General features: G+C 38.7%; 3 long non-coding RNA genes across 3 annotated transcripts in view; 1 reads left to right on the top strand and 2 right to left on the bottom strand.

Moving 5' to 3' along the window:
* LOC139973734 (uncharacterized) overlaps positions 1–20,831 on the bottom strand; it is a 245,354-nt gene that overhangs the window by 182,967 nt on the left and 41,556 nt on the right. The window lies entirely within an intron of this gene.
* The window catches only part of LOC139973735 (uncharacterized), a 35,716-nt gene continuing 15,666 nt past the window's right edge, over positions 782–20,831 (bottom strand). Inside the window, exons 2-3 of the long non-coding RNA XR_011795317.1 lie at positions 17,351–17,497; positions 782–1,612 (exon numbers count right to left, since the gene is read on the bottom strand). This is a non-coding gene — a long non-coding RNA (uncharacterized lncRNA). The remainder of the gene's footprint in view (positions 1,613–17,350; positions 17,498–20,831) is intronic.
* Positions 3,602–20,831, top strand: part of LOC139973733 (uncharacterized) — a 52,086-nt gene continuing 34,856 nt past the window's right edge. The window contains exon 1 of the long non-coding RNA XR_011795310.1: positions 3,602–3,886. This is a non-coding gene — a long non-coding RNA (uncharacterized lncRNA). The remainder of the gene's footprint in view (positions 3,887–20,831) is intronic.

Raw genomic sequence — 20,831 nt, 5'->3', positions numbered from 1 at the left:
AACAGTGATTACGACCAGATTCAAACGCCCAACTTGGCAGTTCTTGTCATAACAGTGCATGCTACAAGTTCTGGACCCCATACGGGGCGGGCTTACAGGTCGTTTCGGTCAAAACAATTGGAGTTCTACACTAGGCGAGATTTTACACCACCAGTGAAAACAGTGCATACGACAGATTTAAACGCCTTCAAAATTGTATGGGGTTCTCCCTCCGGCGAGAGGAAAAGCCCTCAGTTAAAACAGTGCATACTCCAAGTTCTAGACCCCAGACAGTGCGGGGAACAGGTCGTTTCGGTAAAAAAAAAAACGGCAGCTCTTCCGTCGGCGGGATTAAACAACCCAGTGCAAACAGTGCATAAGACTGGATTAAATCGCCTTACTTGGTAGTTTTGGTCAAAAGGGTGAAAAGTTCTTTTTCCGGCGAGAGGAGACAACCTTAATAAAAAACTGCATACAATACGGTGGCGGGGAACAGGTCGTTTCGGTAAAAAACGCCCAACAATTGGAGTTCTACACTAGGCGAGATTTTACACCCCCCAGTGACAACAGTGCATGCGACTCGGCTATAGGAGACACCCATATGAAAACGGTGCGTATTTACAGTTATGAGCCAAAGAACAGTGTTGGGGAAGAAAGCGTTTCGATCGAAAACATCTGAGGGCTGCTGGGAGTTCTTCCTCCGGCGAGAGGACACCCTTAATATAAACAGTGCATACTACAAGTTTTGTATTACCGTAACGACTTGTTCCCCCGCACCGTATGCCGAGAGGTTACACTCCCAGTGAAAGCGGTGCATAAGACCAGTGTTGAGCCCCATACTGCCAGTTTTGGTCAAAAAGGTATGAAGTTCTTCCCCCATTCTACAAGTTTTTTACCCCATCTTGTCCTGGTACACTTCGTTTCCGTCGAAAACGAATGTAAACCTCCTCTCGGCGAGAGGAAACACCCTTATAATAACGGTCCGTATTTACAGATATGAACCAATATAGTGCTTAGAGAAAACAGCGTTTCGATCGAAAAGATCGAAGTGTTGTGAGTTCTTCCCTTGGCGAGATGAAACACCCGTAATGAAAACGTTATGAGCCAAAACAATGCTGGGGAGGGAGTGCGTTCGATCGAAAACATCCCAGGGGTGTTGAGAGTTCTGTCTTGTGTGATTACTTTTGGGTCTACCTTCAAGTAAAATATTTTCATCATTAGGGTATTCACAATGCTTTCAGGCCCCATAGAAATGATGGCTTTTGGACTCTTGTAAAAGAAATTTTTAACTTCATGCTAAGAATGACCAGTATTCAACTACTGCTAAAGACACGGTATGAGGCCGTAATTTGGTCGAAGGCCCCATTGTCATTAAGAGTATTTTCTTTCGTCGAGAGGAGCACCTCGTTTTGTTTTCGACCGAAAAGGTCTGTTCCCCTCACCGTTAAGGCCTCAAACCTGGTACTACGCACCATGCAACGTCAGGGTATATTTTCGACCGAATCAGCCTGTTTACCAAACGGAATTAGGCTGAAGAATAGACAAATGTACCGTTAAAGGTGTGTCTCCTCTCACCGAGAAAAGCATTTCAGCTCGTTTAGGGCCGAACCGGTCTGTTCCCCAGTTGTGTCATCTGTGTAAGTAAGCACACACTTCTTGATATATTCAAAGCTATTAAAGCTAAATATCTTGCAACAGCTGACACCTTAGCTTGTGGTGAATGGGAAACCTTGAAGGTTTATACTGCCAAATGATTCTTTTCTAAAGCTCTATAAACCTACTATATTATTAGATACTACTTGTACTATATTTGTCCATTTTTACAAATAACTCCTCACGATTATCGTGAAAAAGACCATGTTGGCGTTTCAAACAACTTTATTGAAGCTGTAGAACGTTAAAGCGTGTTCATTCCAATCAAATGAAGACAAAGTTGATGGACAGCAGTTTTTACTGACCTTGGGTAAAAACGTATCACCTTACAGCAGTAAATCCGCATGTTAAGTTGTTGGTATAGTTTCTTTAATGATGGTCTTTCTTATGATCAAGGTATCCATGGTCAACAAACAAAGCAGTATAAAATGATATTAGATATTTCTTCAACCACATGAAACACGGGTTATTAAGGTCATGGTAAATGTAAAAAAGATCCCTTACGTTTTAATTTTCAAAAGATGTAGATCACAAAAGTGTAAAGAAAGTGTTATGAAGTTGCTTATATATTTCCAAACTCTATACGATCTCAATTATTATACATCTTCATTTACATATCCACCTACCCATTCGAAATTGCTTATGTACTTTGCCACCAACATTCCAAATGTGAGGGCGAATGTATGCAAAATGTATGCAAAATGTATGCAAAATGTATACAAAATGTATGCAAAATACATACAAAATACATACAAAATGTATACAAAATACATACAAAATACATACAAAATGTATACAAAATACATACAAAATGTATACAAAACATACATACAAAACATACATATAAAACATACATATATATATATCTATATATATATATATATATATAGATATATATATATATATATATACATATATACATTTATACATATATACATTTATACATATATATATTTATTAGTGTTTACACGGGTCGAAAATAGGGAACCGGGTACCCGAGAGCCGTTACTCATCGGGTTTTAGGGTACCCGGGTTTAAATTACATAGTGGATGCTATGTTAACTGAATTATATTATCTACTGACAATGTTTTTTATGTTTAAATACGTAGATGTAAGATAAGGTATAAAACCTTGCCGAATAATTTGACAACGTTTTTATTTTTAAGTGTAATTAAGTTGCTTGTATATTTTCCAACTCACTACGATTCCAATTATTTACATCTACATTGAAATATCCACTATCCCATTCAACTGAAGAAGAGCAATTCAACGATTTCTCCTGTGTACTTTGCCACCAACATTCCAAAACAGGGGGCGCTCGTCTTAAAAAAAAAGTTACGAAATAGATGGCGCTATGCAAAATCCAACAGCATCAAGCGTCTTACAAAAGCACACTTCTGGCTAAACACGAGCGAATTGCGAGCCCATTTAGTTGTATTCTGTTTTCGACGATATCATCAAATATTTAACGATATCACCAATTCAATTGCTGATGTCATCAATTATATGATGATATCAGCAATTGAATTGCTGAAATCAGCAATTAATTTGCTGATTTTAGCAATTCATTTGCTGATATCATCAATTGATTTGATGATAACAGCATATGAATTACTGATGTCAGCAATTCAATTGCTAATATCATCATATCATTGGTGATATCAGCACTTGAATTGTTGATATAATTAAATCTTTGATGATATCACATCGAATTCAGAATACAACTAAATGGGCTCGCAATTCGCTCGTGTTCAGCCAGAAGTGTGCTTTTTGTAAGACGCTTGATGCGGTTGGATTTTGCATAGCGCCATCTATTTGTCGTAACTTTTTGTTTTCTTCTCCAACTTGACCCTTTGACCTTGAGTAACGACTTAGCAAAGTTATGGAATGTATATATATACCTTTTCTAAAAATTACCACTAAGTCAACAGTCCTTTTTTTTTCGGGAATAGCTTTTCTGTTTACAATATAAGGAATGTTTTTAATCTGAATTTCCACATCACACAATAGCCTGGTAATTTTTGGAAATATTAATCTCTGATTTGTTTTTAAACATCATATACAAAAATTAAGGGTGCTAAATTTGAGGGATGATTTGTAGTAAGTTTTGCACGTGTGCAGTGTGGCGATACCAAACTTGACGACGGTGGTACGCGCACTTGTGTAGTTAGAAGTAGGGTATAGAATACACGTACGTATACGTTACACTTTGGCCCCGTCAAGTATACTCAAAATCAAACGCCTGTTACCATGGTGAGTAATTACATTGATCATTAAGATATAATTATAAAATAGGCCTAATATTATTACTGGGTGTGGATCTGACCTGCAGTATGCATATTGGTCATGACTAACTTTACTGCTTTGTGTACCGTTATACTTATAGTTATACTTAGCTGGTCTGTAACCTACTGTTATATGTTGTGGTAGCTTGCTGTAGGCCCCTAGGCTATTGCTAGCTAGTATGAAGGTCTATCCAGAATACATTAACTCATAGGCCCATTCCTAGATACACCAGTGAATTCGCCTAGCATTCTCTAGGCTCACATTCTAGGATCATGCATGGAATTCAGGGACACATTGACAATGATAACAGAGGCTCCATAATTTTTGCTGCAGGTGTTTTTGACCAGAAACAAAGCTAGGTAGCCTGTACACTAAGTGTTTGACCGATTACCAGTGAGATGATCAGCATCAATATAGGCTGATTATCAGGCAATTGGTAAATATGGTGCCTTGCCTAGGCCCTGTGCATAACTGTTGGCTCATTTGGCACAATTTTGTTGCTGTCAATAATATAGGAAACCGATTAACCAACCTGTTAAAAACTTAGTTAATACTAAACTTTCCTAATTCTTGATGAGAACTTCTTTCTATTTATCGCTGCCCTTGACACCTCTTCCACCCCTGGTATGTGTTGAACCAATACATCAGTCTTGCAAATAGGGGAGGGAGTAGCCTGCCCACCCATTAACAGTGATAAATATTTCATTCATTAATGTTACCCAACTCCAAGACACCTTCCCCTTTCTCTTCAATCTCTATCCTTACCCATACTCCATCTCCTGGTATGCAGACCCAATGCATAATCAAATTGATAGCTCTACCTTCCTTATTATTTGCATAGTTTGTTACTTTAATTCACAACTGATATAGACCTTGAAACCTTGATGCCATATCCGATGGCACTAAATATATTTAAAGGTAAAGATATACCCCATTTTTGTCAACAGGGAATCCTTTCCCGTTGTTTTTATGCAACTAGAGGGAGGGGATGTTCTGCCCTACTGTTTTTTCTATGTGACCTGTAAATTGTCTTGAAAGGTAGGATTCCTGAAGAATTCACTGATTAGGTTGCTTGTATATAATATTTCACCACTCAAAATAATTGTCCTCTTTTGAGTCCATCCTCCCTTACCCCCACCCCACACTCCTAGCATGCACTGAAGCAAACCAAAATCACATTGGGAGCAAGTGTCTCCTCAAGCGATTCCATAATTTTGTTTCTTTTTCACCAGATATAGACCATATAAACATTATTGCAATAACTGATAACACTAAATATATGTAGAGTTTAACATACACTCCATTTTTTTCGGTGGTTGTGGGAGGGATGTGAATCATTTCCCTTTGTTTTTTATGGAAGTAAGAGGAAGGGGTGTGCTGTCCTTCCTTTCGTCTATGGGGGACCTGCACATTGACTTCAAAGTTAGTGTTCCATGATGTCTCACAAATAACTTTGCCTTTATATAATGTGACACCAATCCAAAACAATTTTCCTTTGTGTCAAGATCCCATCCTAACCCCTTGTTTCCCCTTAATGATTGCATAATTTTTTTGGTTTTACACCAGATAAAGACCAGCTTAAATATTAATGCAATATCTGGAATGCTAAATATATGAAGAGGTTAACATACACCCCATATTTGGAGGCTATGAATTATTTCTTTTTGTCATGCTGTCAAGGGAATGAGTGTGCTGCCCTTCCTTTTGTTTAACTGTACATTACATCAAAGTTAGTATTCTAGAATATTCCACTACAATAGTTTTTCCTATTTATAATGTTACACAACTCCGTTACATTTCCCCCTTTTGTCCAGGCGTAGGAAATTTCACTACAATAGATTTGCCTATATATACTGGTACACCACTCCACTACATCTTCCTCTTTGTGTCAAGTCCCCACCCTTAACCCCCCTTCCCCTCACCCACCACTGGCATGCAGAATTACATTGAGAGCTGTCTCCTTTATATATTGCATAATTTTGTTTCTTTTTCAGCAGATTTAGACTTGAAGAACATTAATGCCATATCTGATAACACTAAATATATGTGGAAGTTAACATACACCAGATGTTTTGGTGTTTGGGGGGGGGGGGCGGGCAGTTGGTTGTGCTGTGAATCATTACCCTTTATTTTTAATGCATTTAAGGTGAGGGGTGTGGTGCTCTTCCATTCAACTATGAGTGTTCTGCACATTAACTTCAAAGTTAGTATTCCTGAATATTTCAGTACAATAAATTTGCATATTTATAATATTACACCACTCCATTACATTTTCCCCTTTGTGTCCAATCCCCACCCTTTAGTCTCAACCCTTATCCATCCCCTCTTCGTCCACCACTGGCATGCAGAATCACATTGGGAGCTGCCTCATTTACAGATTGGATAATTTTGTTTCTTTTTCACCAGAGTTAGACCTTAAAGTCATTAATGCCATATCTTATAACACCCAATACATGTAGACGTTAACATAAACCCCATTTTTCTTAAAGTGGTGGTGGGAGGGGGTGGGGGGCTGTGAATCATTTCCCTTTGTTTTTATGGAAACTAAGGGAAGGGGTTTGGTGCCCTTCCTTTGGTCTATGGGTGACCTCCACATTAATGTCAAAGTTTGTATTCCTGAATATTTCACTACAATAAATTTGCCTATTTTTCATGTAACATTATTCCACTACATTTTCCCCTTTGTGTTCATTCCCCACCCTTCAGTCCCTACCTATTCCCCCCCATTTGACCACCACTGGCATGCAGAATCACATTGGGAGCTGCCTAATGTTTAGATTGCATAAGTTTCTTTCTTTTTCACCAGTTTTAGATCTTAAAAACATTAATTCCATATTTGATAACACTAAATATATGTTTAGGTTAACATTCACCCCATATTTTTGTGTTGGTGGTGGGGAGGGGGGGGGGGGTAGTGCTGTGAATCACATCCTTTGATATTTATGCAATTAAAGGGAATTGGTGTGGTGCCCTTCCGGCTATCGGTGACCTGCACATTAACTTCAAAGTTAAGTGTACAACGATATCTCACAAATAACTTTGCCTATATATAATGTTACACCACTCCAAAACATTTACCCTTTTGTGTCCAGGGCCACCCTTACCCCACCTCTCCTCCTAGCAGGCAGTGTAGGATCTTAAAACACATTTAGAGCTTCTGCCCTTAGTAATGGTAAAATTTTGTTTTTTCACACCAGCTTAAAACAGTAACGCCATATCTGGAATGCTAAATATATGGAGAGGTTAATATACACCCCATATTTGGGAGCTGTGAATTATTTCTATTTGTTTTTGTCATGCTGTTAAAGGGAAGGAGTGTGCTGCCCTACGTTTTGTTTATGTTGTGTAAGCTGTACATTACATCAAAGTTAGTATTCCAGAATATTCCACTACAATAACTTTTCCTTTATATAATGTTCATACATACTTAGTAAAGATTCCTAAATCCTATTGGTCCATTCAGGTCAGCTGACCGTGGTTAATCCTGTGAGTAACGCACGGTAAAATTACGGGGCATCACTTTAATAAACCTTTGGTTATATGTAACAAAAAATGTTTTGTTTTATGATTTTTCCCCCACACAAATGGTAGTGTATGAATGAACGGGGTTAATCAACGGTCTAGCGTGCGTTACTCACATGATTAATGCACTCCGGGTGTTAATGCTATCGCTGGATGCACTCAGCATCGCTTGCATTATCCCCCGATCGTGCATTAATCCTGTGAGTAACGCACGCTAGACTGTTGATTAACCCCTTATTACAACACCCCTATACATTCCCCCCCCTTGTGTCCAGTCCTAGGAAATTTCACTACTATAGCTTTGACTATTAACTGTTATACCACTCCACTACATTTTCCCCTTTGTGTCAAGTCCCCACCCTTAACCTCTCCTCCTTTGTCCACCAATGGCATTTGAAATTTCCTAGGACTGTACACAAAGTGGGGGGGGGGGGATGTATCGGAGTGTTGTAACATATATTGGAAAAATGATTGTACATAGTGGAATATTCTAGAATACCAACTTTGATATAATGTACAGCTTAGCAATGTTTTGGTATGAAAAGTTTGTATGCATGGTAACTCAACAAGGGAATGAATTTTCACAGGGCTTGAAATTTGAAATAACTTGTCTCCAAAAAAAAGGCACGACAAAAATGCTATTGCTATAGGTTTCAGTTATGAAGGGCATATGACCTAATGTGAAGGGCCTGACAGCAAATAGGAATCCGAGGAAGGACGTCTTAAGCATTTTTTGTTTATGCAGTACTACGTTCGTTGTTTACAGAGTAGTAAAACTATAATCAGACAGTTGCATTATGAATAATACAGTAAAAACTCAAGTATCAGACTACACACTGTTATTTTTCCAGAATGAAAGTTTTTGAGTGAGTAGAGTTCGTAGTTTACATTACTACAACCCGGTTCAATAAAATGTTTTTCTTTTTCATTGTATGGGTTATAAAACATCCCAAATTCTTTCTTTGTGGATCAGTCATGAACAGTGGCGTAGGAAGGTACTTTTGAGTGGGGGGCTGAAGACTGATGGCCAGCCTGGGGAGGGGTCTAAGGGGAGGGGGTGTCCCCCTCCCCTTTGGAATTTTTTGCATTTCCAGGTGGCCTCAGATGCAATTTGGTGCAATATAGCACACTTCAACGCCCACTCCATTTTGTAAACTTAATTTTGTATTTTCACCTGGCCTTAGATGCAATTTGGTGCTCCAAATGAGATTTTTTTTCTCATTTGGAAATGAAAAAGGGGTTTTCTGACTTGCGAACCGGGGGGGCGGAATGATACTTCCGCCCCTCCACATTTTTCACTGGGGGGGCTGGCGCCCCCCAGCCCCCCCGGTTCCTACGCCCTTGGTCATAAACTCGATCGAACTGAACAATCGCTTACTTGAATGTTCGACCAACAACACACGCATGCTCCTAGCTAACAGTCTTCACCTAGCCTACGTTGTTAAAACTTTGCAACTAGCATATCTAAGCATTCTTTATGGCCAAGCAAGATGATAATGGGTATTCTCTGTCCCGTCCGTAAAGTAACTACTGCACTGTGGCACCATTGACCCCGTGTGTACACACATTGTACAGCACACAGATGACAGAAACCGAGATTTAAAGTGAAAAGATCGCTGATTTGCGAAGAACGAATAAAAAAATAAATAAACATTGACCGGTGTGGATTTAGATACTTTTCCCACGTTCTTCGTTCGACATTCGCGAATAAGTAACTGTAGTAACACATTACATGTTATTTATTCGATAATGGATTCGATATACAACTTTGGAAAGCCTTTTGCTTCCGTACGAGATAATCAAGGTTTCTTCGTCGAAAAAGTACATTTTAGTGTATTTTTCAAAAGATAGTGAGGTTTTATCAATTCGGCATATGAACTCCAAAGACGATGTACCAAAATGCATCTTCCCCGATCCAAACAGTGCTTGACCAATTCACATGATCAATACACCATCACTTATTAGATGGATGTAATGGGGCCACGGAAAGATTTGGGCCCTACTCAAGACCAGAACGCCTTGGACCACCTAACCAGTTGGTAATATGAAATCTTAAGACAATGTAGAAGGGTACCATTTATGCGTCTTGCTGGTTATGGTTCCTTGCTTTAGCAAAAGGAACATATGTAGACAGGTTTTGGAGTATGTGTGTGTGTTTATGGGTGTAGGTGTGTGCGTCTGTGACACGTACTTGCTTGGGTACACTGTAACTCAGCAAAGGAATGTTGGACCTAAATCAAACTTGTTATATAGATCTGCCATAGTGAGAAGGTGTGCCCTATTAATTGTTTTTGGTGCTTGTGAAGGTCACCAAAGGTCAATTAGAGGCCAAAAACCCAAAATATTAAAACTGCAATAACTCCCACTGCCAATGTGTGACAAGATTGATATTTTGGAACAAGTTGTAAACTGGTTGGGAGAACATTTTGAAATTAACATTCATGTGATCCGAGGTCACCAAAGGTCAATTAATGTTAAAAACCGATATTTTTGCGGTAACTTGAGAACGAATTGTCCGTTAGGGTTGGGAGTTGCTTCAATGTAATCCAATTGTCGACCCGCATCTGGATGACCCTTGACCTGAATTTGACCTCTGGTGACCTTTACATGTTTTGGGGACTTTTACAGTCTTGATGCTATTTTCAGATGTCAAAGGTACCTTCTGATCATAAATGTCAATAGGTTGACCCTGTGTGACCTTTGTGTGCAAAGTTATATGTGGTCAAAGTATTTTGTTCGTAGTTAGGATCGCTGTACAGACTTTTCGTTTTGTTTTTTGGAACCAGGAGAGATCAAACTTCATCTGAAACCAAGGTCAAAAGGTGAAAGGTCACATGAGAAAAAATATGCTTATTTTGAGAGAAAACGGGCAAAAAAGAAAATGTTTGGTTTTGATGCTAGATTTGGATATCAAAGGTACCTTCCAATCAGAAATGTCAATGGGTTGACACCAGGGTGAGCTTTGTGTGTGAAGTTATACGAGGTCAAAGTAAATTTTCAGACATTTAATGCAATGACTCCCAGATCCAAGGTGTGACACAGTTGATATTTTGGGACAAGTTGCAAATGGTATAGGGGAATATTTTCAAACTTAATGGTCATGTGATCTGAGGTCACCAAAGGTCAATTAATGTTAAAAAACTAGTATTTTGGGCAGAGAAAAGGGCAAAGCAAAACAATGTTTGAATGTAATAGTTTTTATGCTATATTCACGTCTCACCGATCAAAATTGTCAATGGGTTGACCCCAGGTGACCTTTGTGTGGTAATTTTATACAAGGTAAAAGTTAATTTTCATACTTTAGTGCAATAACTCCAAGTGCCAAGGTGTGACACGGTTTATATTTTGGGACAAGTTGCAAATGGTATAGGGGAACATTTTCAAGCTTAACGGTCATGTGATCCAAGGTCACCAAAGGTCAATTACTGATAAAAAACTACTATTTTTGTGAAAACTTGAGAAATTGTCTGTTAGGGTTGGGAGTTGCTTCAATGTAATCCAATTGCCAAATGCATCTGGGTGACCTTTGACCTCAATTTGACCTCTGGTGACCTTTACGTGTTTTGGGGATTTTTAAAGTTTCGATGCTATTTTCAGATGTTAAAGGTACCTTCTGATGAAAAATGTCAAAGGGTTGTCACCTGTGTGACCTTTGTGTGTGAAGTTATACAAGGTCAATGTTAATTTTCAGACATTATAGCAATTACTCCCAGTTCCAAGGTGTGACACTGTTGATATTTTTGGACAAGTTGCAAATGGTATAGGGGAATATTTTCAAACTTAACGGTCATGTGATTCGAGGTCACCAATGGTCAATTAATGTTAAAAAACAAGTATTTTGGGGGAGAAAAATTGCAAAGAAAAAAAATGTTTGAATTTTTATCGTTTGATGCTATATTCATGTCTCACCGATCAAAAATGTCAATAAGTTGTGTGTGAAGTTATGTGTACAAGTTCAAAGTTAATTTTTAGACATTTAATAATGCAATTAAATCCCAATGCCAAGGTGTGACATGGCTGATATTTTGGGACAAGTTGTGAATGGGGTGGTTGAAAATTTTCAAACATTACGGCAGGGTTTTTGTTAAGAAATGAAGTAGGTGGGTCAAGTTGAAAAGTAGGCGGGACTGTCTGTACCCGGACATGGGGGAGGGGTCTAAGGGGAGGGGTCCCCCTCCCTTGCCGGAAAATTGCAATTTAAAAAGTCTCTAGATGCAAAATGGTGCAATATACAGTTGTTTGGTCAATGATATTGCCCCCTCCCAATCACCCCTTTCTTCTGTCCTATTTTTCTTTTTTCTCCTGATTTTTTTTATTAACACTCGGGTCATGGAGCCTAGGGAGGTAGCTATGCCACTGAACCGAACTTAGCAAGGGTGTGACGCACTTGCTGCATTAAATGAAGTGCGATCATAACAAAATGATAATAGGTCTACGGTACCTACAAAGTGAGTAGGATTTTACTGCCAAAAAATACCCAACTAGGTCTGTGATAGAACCTTCTGTTTTTTATTCAGCTTTTATCTCTGTTGAGCAACAATTTGTATGTCAAGAGAAGCCCTTCGCCTACCTCTACTCTCACCCACCCCTCGGCCTCATCTCCTCGACCATACTACTAATGTTCAACTTCTTGTAGTTTTTACCAACAGTTAACTGCTGTGACAGTTCCAATCACACCTGACCTGGTTGTGGGTATTTATTCCTCTCGATTTTTTTTTTTTTTTTTTTTTTTTTAAATTTTAATTTAAATTTTTTTTTTTTTTAATTTAAATTTTTTTTTTTTACTGAGCGTCGCAAAGTAGCCGGGTCATGTACGTGCAGTAAGCGGGTCATTTGACTCGGGTCCCGGCTACTAACGAAAACCCTGCGGTCATGTCATCTGTGGTCACCAATGTTATCATATCTGTTGACCCGTTTGTAGGTGACCTTATATTTCTTACAATCAGACGCCATATTCAGATATCAAAAGTGCATTTTGATCAAATATCAGATCACAATTTATGATCACAAAAGTGTTGGCTATAGTGTTGGTTACTTTATGGGTAGATGTAGGACCACAATTACTTGACTACTTGAGCCTAATTTTGCTTAATAATACTATGTGTATTGTCATATACCCCTACGCAAGGAACCACAGTGCCCTTGGGCTCTTGTTAAATGAAAGTAATGAGACCTCAAAAACACCTTAAGGCCCTAATCAAAACCAGCACGCATTGGACCACCCAACCAATGGATCGTATGAACTCTAATGAAAGTATAGAAGAGTACCAAAATGCATCCTGCCCAGTCCAAAGAATGCTTGACCAATTTAAATGACCACTACATCGTACTTCTTAAATTAATGTAACGGGACCGGGAATAAAAAGCATTTGGGCCCTAAAAACAACCAGCACGCATTGGACCACCTAACCAATGGGTCATATGAACTCTTAAGACAATGTAGAAGAGTACCACAATGCGTCTTGCCCGGTCCAAAGAGTGCAGTGAATCATTAAAGATTAAAGAAGGATTTAGACCTTAAATACATTTATGCCATTTCTAATGACACTATATATGTATAGGTTAACATACACCCCATTTTTGAAAGTGATGGTGGGAGGTGGGGGGGGGGTGCTGTGAATCATTAACCTTTGTATTTTATGGAAGTAATGGGAAGGGGTGTGGTGCCCTTCCTTTGGTCAATGGATGAGCTACACATTAATGTCAAAGTTAGTATTCCTGAATATTTCACTACAATAAATTTGCCTATTTTTCATGTTACACCGCCTTTCTGGTCACTTCGCCCAACTGCCATTTTGCCCAACCAGCCTGGTCATTTCGCCCATCCAGCATGGTCATTTCGGCCAACCTTGTTGGTCATTTCGCACAACCATTTTTTTTTAAACTCCTATTCAAGTCAGAATAATATTACTTTTTCTTTTTCACTAGTTCAATTTGATTTATTTTGGGTTATATTACTTTATGGTTGGTAAAGAAAGTGATGTCCTTGGACATAGATCAGAGTTTGAGCAGTTATTTTGTGTATAATGGGAGGATTACACTACTTTGGAAGTTATTTTATTTTATAAACAAAGGAGAATCGGTGTGCAATAATATCACCTTTTCTATTCAGTAGTTCAACTTGATTTATTTTGGGTTATAGTATTACACTTCTTTAGGCAGTTACGCATACAATGGAAGTTATATTATTATACAAACAAAGGGGAATGGGTGTGGAATAATATCCCTTTTTCTATTTTACTAGTTCAAGTTGATTTATTGTGGGTTATATTATTGGTAGGTAAATAAAGTGATGTCCGTTTGATATCGATCAGAGTCTGACAAAAGTTATATTTAAAATATAAAACCCGTCCGTAATATTGAAGTATTATATTTAACCAATGTAACCACTGTTTCATTGCAATGTAACCACTACTTCAACTTTCCTTAATGTTCGATTCTTATCCCGTTACATTAACAATTCCCGAACTTTTCCTATCAAACCTATCAATCCTAACCCCCTAAAACCAGATCCATCCTCAAGTTTCCTTAATCTTCGGTTCGTGTCCTGTAATGTTTGCAGGGGTTATCCCGGTACCCTGGTACCCGCCCAACGCGATACTACCCGGTTCCTAATTTATTACCCCGAATCCTACGCAAAGTGCGATTTAAAAAAAAAAAATTGTAAACCGATGGTTAGGCAGATTTCCTATTGACTTAGTGTGGTGTTAGGCTACCATATGGTTGAAGATAACAGCAATAACGAAAGTATTCCATGGATATCTTATAACTGCGTCACAATTTCAGCTAATAAACAAATGGCTAGGCTAGATTACCCCATTGATTTAGTTTGGTGTTAGGCAACCATGTGGTCGAACGTAACAGCAATAATGAATGTGTTCCATGGATATCTTATAACTGCGTCACAATTTCAGCGAATAAACAGATGGTTAGGCCTAGCTAGATTTCTCATTGACATTCCAAAACTTACTGGTTTGGATATTTACTTCGCTCCTCGCTTACCTGTCTCCCCACAACCTTAGCACACTCATTCTACCGCGCCTAGAATGTCCTGGTAACCTTTTAACACTGTGCACCCTCTGTGACCCAGCTTCACGGGTCACCGCCCTTCCTTATTATGAGACCAAAGCCCCTCCAAAGTGGTCTCTGCCTTGGAGTCGAGTGGTAGTCCTTCCCGACAAAGAGGGAGGGCTACTCCCTCGACTCCTAGCCTAACATCGAGTTTCTGACGCTTCTGACGGGAGGGGTAGTACTCCCCGCCCTGTGGGGAGGGGGACTAGCCTCTAAGACCCCGTCCACACCTGTTCCCCTTAGCTTTAACAAAGAGGCCTGAGATAGCAGGGGGGAATCTATAAGTTAGGCCCAAAGCCCAGTCAGAATAATATTACTTTTTCTTTTTCACTAGTTCAATTTGATTTATTTTGGGTTATATTACTTCGTGGTTGGTAAATAAAGTGATGTCCTTGGACATAGATCAGAGTTTGAGCAGTTATTTCCGGTATAATGGGAGGATTACACTACTTTGGAAGTTATTTTATGATACAAACAAAGGAGAATCGGTGTGCAATAATATCACCTTTTCTATTCAGTAGTTCAACTTGATTTATTTTGGGTTATAGTATTACACTACTTTAGGCAGTTACGCATACAATGGAAGTTATATTATTATACAAACAAAGGGGAATGGGTGTGGAATAATATCCCTTTTTCTATTTTACTAGTTCAAGTTGATTTATTGTGGGTTATATTATTGGTAGGTAAATAAAGTGATGTCCGTTTGATATCGATCAGAGTCTGACAAAAGTTATATTTAAAATATAAAACCCGTCCGTAATATTGGAGTATTATATTTAATCAATGTAACCACTGTAATAATGTAACCACTACTTCAACTTTCCTAAATATTTGGTTCGTATCCCGTAACGTTAACAATTCCCGAACTTTTCCTATCAAACCTATCAAACCTAACCCCTAATTTTAAACACTGATCCATCCTTAAGTTTCCTTAATATTCAGTTCGTGTCCCGTAACGTTAACATTTCCTAAACGTTTCCTTACTAAAGTTATACAAACTAAAGGACTTCAAGTTTCCTTAATATTCGGTTTGTATCCTGTAACGTTAACAATTCCCAAACGTTTCCTTATTGAAGTATAATATTTAATCAAGGTTGGGCGAAATGACCAGGCTGGTTGGGCGAAATGACCAGGCTGGTTGGGAGAAATGACCAGGCTGGTTGGGCGAAATGACCAGGCTGGTTTGGCGAAATGGCAGTCGGGCGAAATGGTTGTTGGGCGAAGTGACCAGCTTCCGTTACACCACTCCACTATAATTTTCCCTTTGGTGTCCAGTCCCACCCCTCAGTCACCACCCTCAGCCACCTCCCCCCTTCGTGCACCACCGGCATGCAGAATCATAGTGGGGACTGTCTCCTTAATACATTGCATAATTTTCATTCTTTTTCACCAGATTTAGACCTCAAAAACATTAATGCCATATCTGATAAAACTAGAGGTTAACATACACCCATTGTAAGGACTGTGATTGATTCTCTTTGTCTTTCCATGCAGCTGATGGGATGTCCTGCCCTACCTTTTTTCCATGGGTTACCTGTACATTGCATCAAAGATTTTACTACAATAGCTTTGCATATATATATATATATACTGTTTCAACACTCCACTAAATTTTCCCCCTTTGTGTCCAATCCCCACCCCTAATCCCCCTCCACCACTGGCATGCAGAATCACTTTGAGAGTTGCCTACTTTATAGATTGCATAAATTTGTTTCATTTTCACCAGATTTAGACCTGAAAAACACTAAAGTGATATCTGATAACACTATCTATATGTAGAGGTTAACATAAACCCCATTCTGGGGGGGGGGTGGGGGTGGGCTGTGAATAATTTTTTTGTTTTTCCTAGACGTAAGGGGAAGGGGTTGTGGTGCCCTTGCTTTTGTCTTTGGTAACCGGTACATTAATGTCATAGTTAGTATTCCTGGATATTTCACCAATAACTTTGCCTATTTATTGTGTTACACTACTCCAAAACATTTTCAACTGTGTGTCCAACCTCCACTCTTACCCCTCCCCCACCCGTGGCATACAGTGAACCAATGCAAAAACATATTAGGAGCAGCCCCCCCTTATCCACTGCATAATTTTATTACTTTAACACCAGATATACACCTTGATATATATTTACACTAAATGTACGGTGGTAAACGAACCTCCCAAACATGGGATATGCAATGCACTCTGGACTGGAAAATTGAAATTCAAGTTCAAAGTAGATGGTACTTAAACATTAGACTCATGTTTGCTAAATTTGGATCAGATTATACCCAAAAGAGAACTGAATTCCATGCTATTAAGAGAACTGAATTCCATACTGGATCGGTTGACTTTACCAATAATGACACAGGTTTACCTTTTGGGTTCAATTTCCCTTTAGTGATATACATCCCTCAAAACAAATACTTTTCCTTACCTGCATCTGATTTTCATGACCACTATAACTTTGCTGTTGGTACTTTTTTGTACACATACAGGCTAAATCATTTTGAGATAAAATACTTCTATATTTGTCCATTTTAGGAAAACTCTTCACCATAAATTGTGCAAAAGACCATCTTGGCGTTAAAACATTTTTTTTTGTTTTGTGATAGTTGATTGGGAACAGTTGGGCACTGGAAAATTATTTCCTTAAGGATAAGCCCTACTCATAGCAGCATACTTTATAGGCGAAATAAAATATCATGAGGAAGCCAAAGACATTTTCAACTTCTTTGAAACAGCTTTATTCAAACTGCAGAGCGTTAAAGGGTGTTGATTCCATTCTAGCGAAATTAAACAGAATTAAACAGAATGAAATGAAGACAAAGTTGATGGACAGCAGTTTTTACTCACCTTTGTATAAATGTTGTATCAGTTCATTCTTTGCCATTTTGATGAAGAGATCCTTTTCCTATTTGTGTTACACCTTACAGCAGTAAATCCCCATGTTAAGATATTGGTATAGTTTTGGTCTTTCTCAATAAAGTATCCATGGTCAGCCTAAACAAACAAAGCAGTATAAGATGATATCACAAATTTCTTCAAGCACACAAAACACGGTAATTTAGGTCATGGCAATGGTAAAAAAAATCCTAGAATGCTTTTATTTTGAAATCTTGTAGATCCCAAAAGTGTATCAATTTGCTTTACTCCAAATGTGGGTTAATATTGGATGGGATGTAGAGTTACTCCATTTTGTTACCCAGAAGATATATATTTGTTTGTCAATGGCCTAGGAATTTGTGAAGGGTAGTTTAGGGAGGATTAAAATCCATGGGCATTGTTTGGGCTTGGGAAAGGAATTTTGTTCTTTATAGTTAGGTTGGTAAACAGACTTGGCACATTCTACCTGGTCATGTTTATTCATTGGGGACATTGATTGGGTGGGAGGAATAACAAATTTAAATTTGTCCAATGGGAATTAGGGAGGAATTAATATTGTCCTTGGGAGGAATTGGCTGCATGCAGAAACATACAGTGACAGGGAGGACAACACTGGTACTGTGAAAACTTGTCACTTGAAATCCGAGGAAGTCTGGAGCAGGTCTTGTAAGTTAGGATTTCTGATAACACAATATACATGTAAAGGTTTACATACATCCCATTGTAAGAACTGGTTAATTCCCTTTGTCTTTCCATGTAGTTAATTGGATGGGGTTTCCTGCCCTACCTTTTGTCCATGGGTTACCTGAACATTGCATGAAAGTCAGTATTCCAGGAAATTTCACTACATTAGCTTTGCCTATATATAATGTTACACAACTCTGATAGATTTCCCCCCTTGTGTCCTAGGGAATTGCACTACAATAGATTTGCCTATATATACTGTTACACCAACCCACTACATTTTCCCATATGTGTCCAGTCCCCAACCATATCCCACCCCCCACCTTCGTCCACCACTGGCATGCAGGATCACATTGGGAGCTGCCGCTTTTATAGATTGCATAATTTTGTTTTTTGGGTTCCTTGCTAAAAGCAAAGGAACCTATGTATTCAGGTTGGCGTGGGTGTGTGCGTGTGTGTGATGCTTTAGCTTGTATGCACGATAACTCAACAACGGAATTACCGATCACTACCATACTTGGTGGGTGGGTGAGTAGCCCATAAGTGACTAGATGAACCCTATTGATTTTGGTGCCGGCAAAGGTCACCAAAGGTCAGTTAGATGTCAAAAACCAATATATTAAAAACAGCAATAACTCCCATTGACAGGGTCTGACATGGTTGATATTTTGGGAGTAGTTGTGAATGGGGTAAGGGATTGCTTCCAAGCATAACAGTAATGTGATCAAAGGTCAACAAAGGTCAATTAATGATAAAAAACTAGCATTTTTGCGATAACTTGAGAAGGAAATGTCCGTTAGGGTTGGGAGTTGCTTCAATGTAATCCAATTGTCGACTTTAATTTGACCTCTGGTGACCTTAACATGTTTTGGGAATTTTTACAGTTGCGATGCTATTTTCAGATGTCAAAGGTACCTTCTGATCCTAAATGTCAATAGGTTGACCCCGTGTGACCTTCTTGTGCGAAGTTATATGTGGTCAAAGTTTTTCCGTCAGAGTTAGGATGGCTGTACACACTTGTCGTTTTGTTTTTTGGAATCAGGAGATAAAACTTCATCTGAAACCAAGGTCAAAAGGTCAAAGGTCACATTAGAAAAAATGTGCTAATTTTGGGAGGAAACGGGCAAAAAAGAAAATGTTTGGTTTTGATGCTAGATTCGGATATCAAGGGTACCTTCCGATCAAAAATGTCAAAGGGTGACACCCAGGTGACCTTTGTGTGTGAAGTTATACGAGGTCAAAGTTAATTTTCAGACATTTAATGCAATGACTCCCAGTTCCAAGGTGTGACACGGTTGATATTTTTGGACAAGTTGCAAATGGTATAAGGGAATATTTTCAAACTTAATGGTCATGTGATCCGAGGTCACCAAAGGTCAAATAATGATAAAAAAACTAGTATTTTGGGGGGAGAAAATAGGCAAAAAATGTTTGATGCTATATTCACGTCACTGATCAAAAATGTCAATAAGTTGACCCAAGGTGACCTTTGTGTGTTAAGTTATATGAGCTCAAAGTTAATCTTCAGACATTTAATGGAATAACTCCCAGTGCCAAGGTGTAACGGCTCTCGGGTACCCGGTTCCCGATTTTTGGACCCGTGTAAACACTAGTAGATAGTCTTCTTACACTGATGTGTGTTGCAATTTGTACCATGCATATTTATGAGGGGGCGGGCTTAGCAATATTTGGGTATGAAAAGTTTGTATGCACGATAACTCAACAAGGGAATGACCGATCATTACCATACTTAGTGGGTTGGTGGCCCATAGTAAGTAGATGAACCCTTATGATTTTGGTGCTCATATCATGAATATTAATGAGGTCATGGGGTCAAACGTGAAAAACTCCAAAATGTAATAACTTGGCTACTATTAATCAGAATTTCGTTAAACTTGGTATGATGATAATGGTACTATGGTAGATAGTCTTCACACACTGATGTGTGTTGCAATTGATATCAGTGCTTAGCATTACTTTGGCAACGAAAGTTTGTGTGCATAAATTACTGTTGTTGTATTAGGGCGTTGTTAGAAATTTCCCTATGAATGGAACTAATGAACAGCAGCATTGAACCATGAAATGTTTTCATTCTGGTTTTCCATCAGATTTAGACCTTACAAACATTATTGCCATATCTTATAACACTAAATATATGTAGAGGTTAACATACATCCCATTTTTGGTTTCGATGATAATCATAACCTATGTATTCATGCAGGCAGAGAGTGTTTGTATGTGCGTGTAGGTGCGTGCGCGTGTGTGTGTGTGACGCCTCGCTTGTAAACACAGTATCTCAAGATAGGAAACTTGGACCAATCTAATATTTGGTGTATATATGAGTACCACATTGAGTAGATGAACCCAATTGTTTATGGTGCCTGTGAAGGTCACCAAAGGTCAGTTAGAAGCCAAAGACCAAAATATTAAAGCAAGCAATAACTCCCATTGACAGGGTCCGACATGGTTGATATTTGGGAGTAGTTGTGAATGGGGTAAGGCATCGTTTCCAAACATAACAGTCATGTGATCCAAGGTCAACAAAGGTAAGTCAGGGGTCAAAAACTAGTATTTTTGCAATAACTTGAGAACAAATGTCTGTCAAGGTTGGGAGTTACACTATTGTAATTCAGTAGTCGACCCACACCTAGGTGACCCCTGACCTTCGATTGACTTCCGGTGACCTTTATTAGTTTCTTTGGTATATGAATTTTCGTGGCCATAATCGGATCTCAAAGGTAAGTTCCAAACAAAAAGGTCATTTTTT

The sequence above is a fragment of the Apostichopus japonicus genome, chromosome 9 (genome assembly GCF_037975245.1).
Source record: "Apostichopus japonicus isolate 1M-3 chromosome 9, ASM3797524v1, whole genome shotgun sequence".
NCBI classification, from domain to species: domain Eukaryota; kingdom Metazoa; phylum Echinodermata; class Holothuroidea; order Aspidochirotida; family Stichopodidae; genus Apostichopus; species Apostichopus japonicus.
The sequence above is the reverse complement of the archived record's forward strand: the minus strand, read 5'-3'. Positions and strand labels throughout refer to the sequence as shown.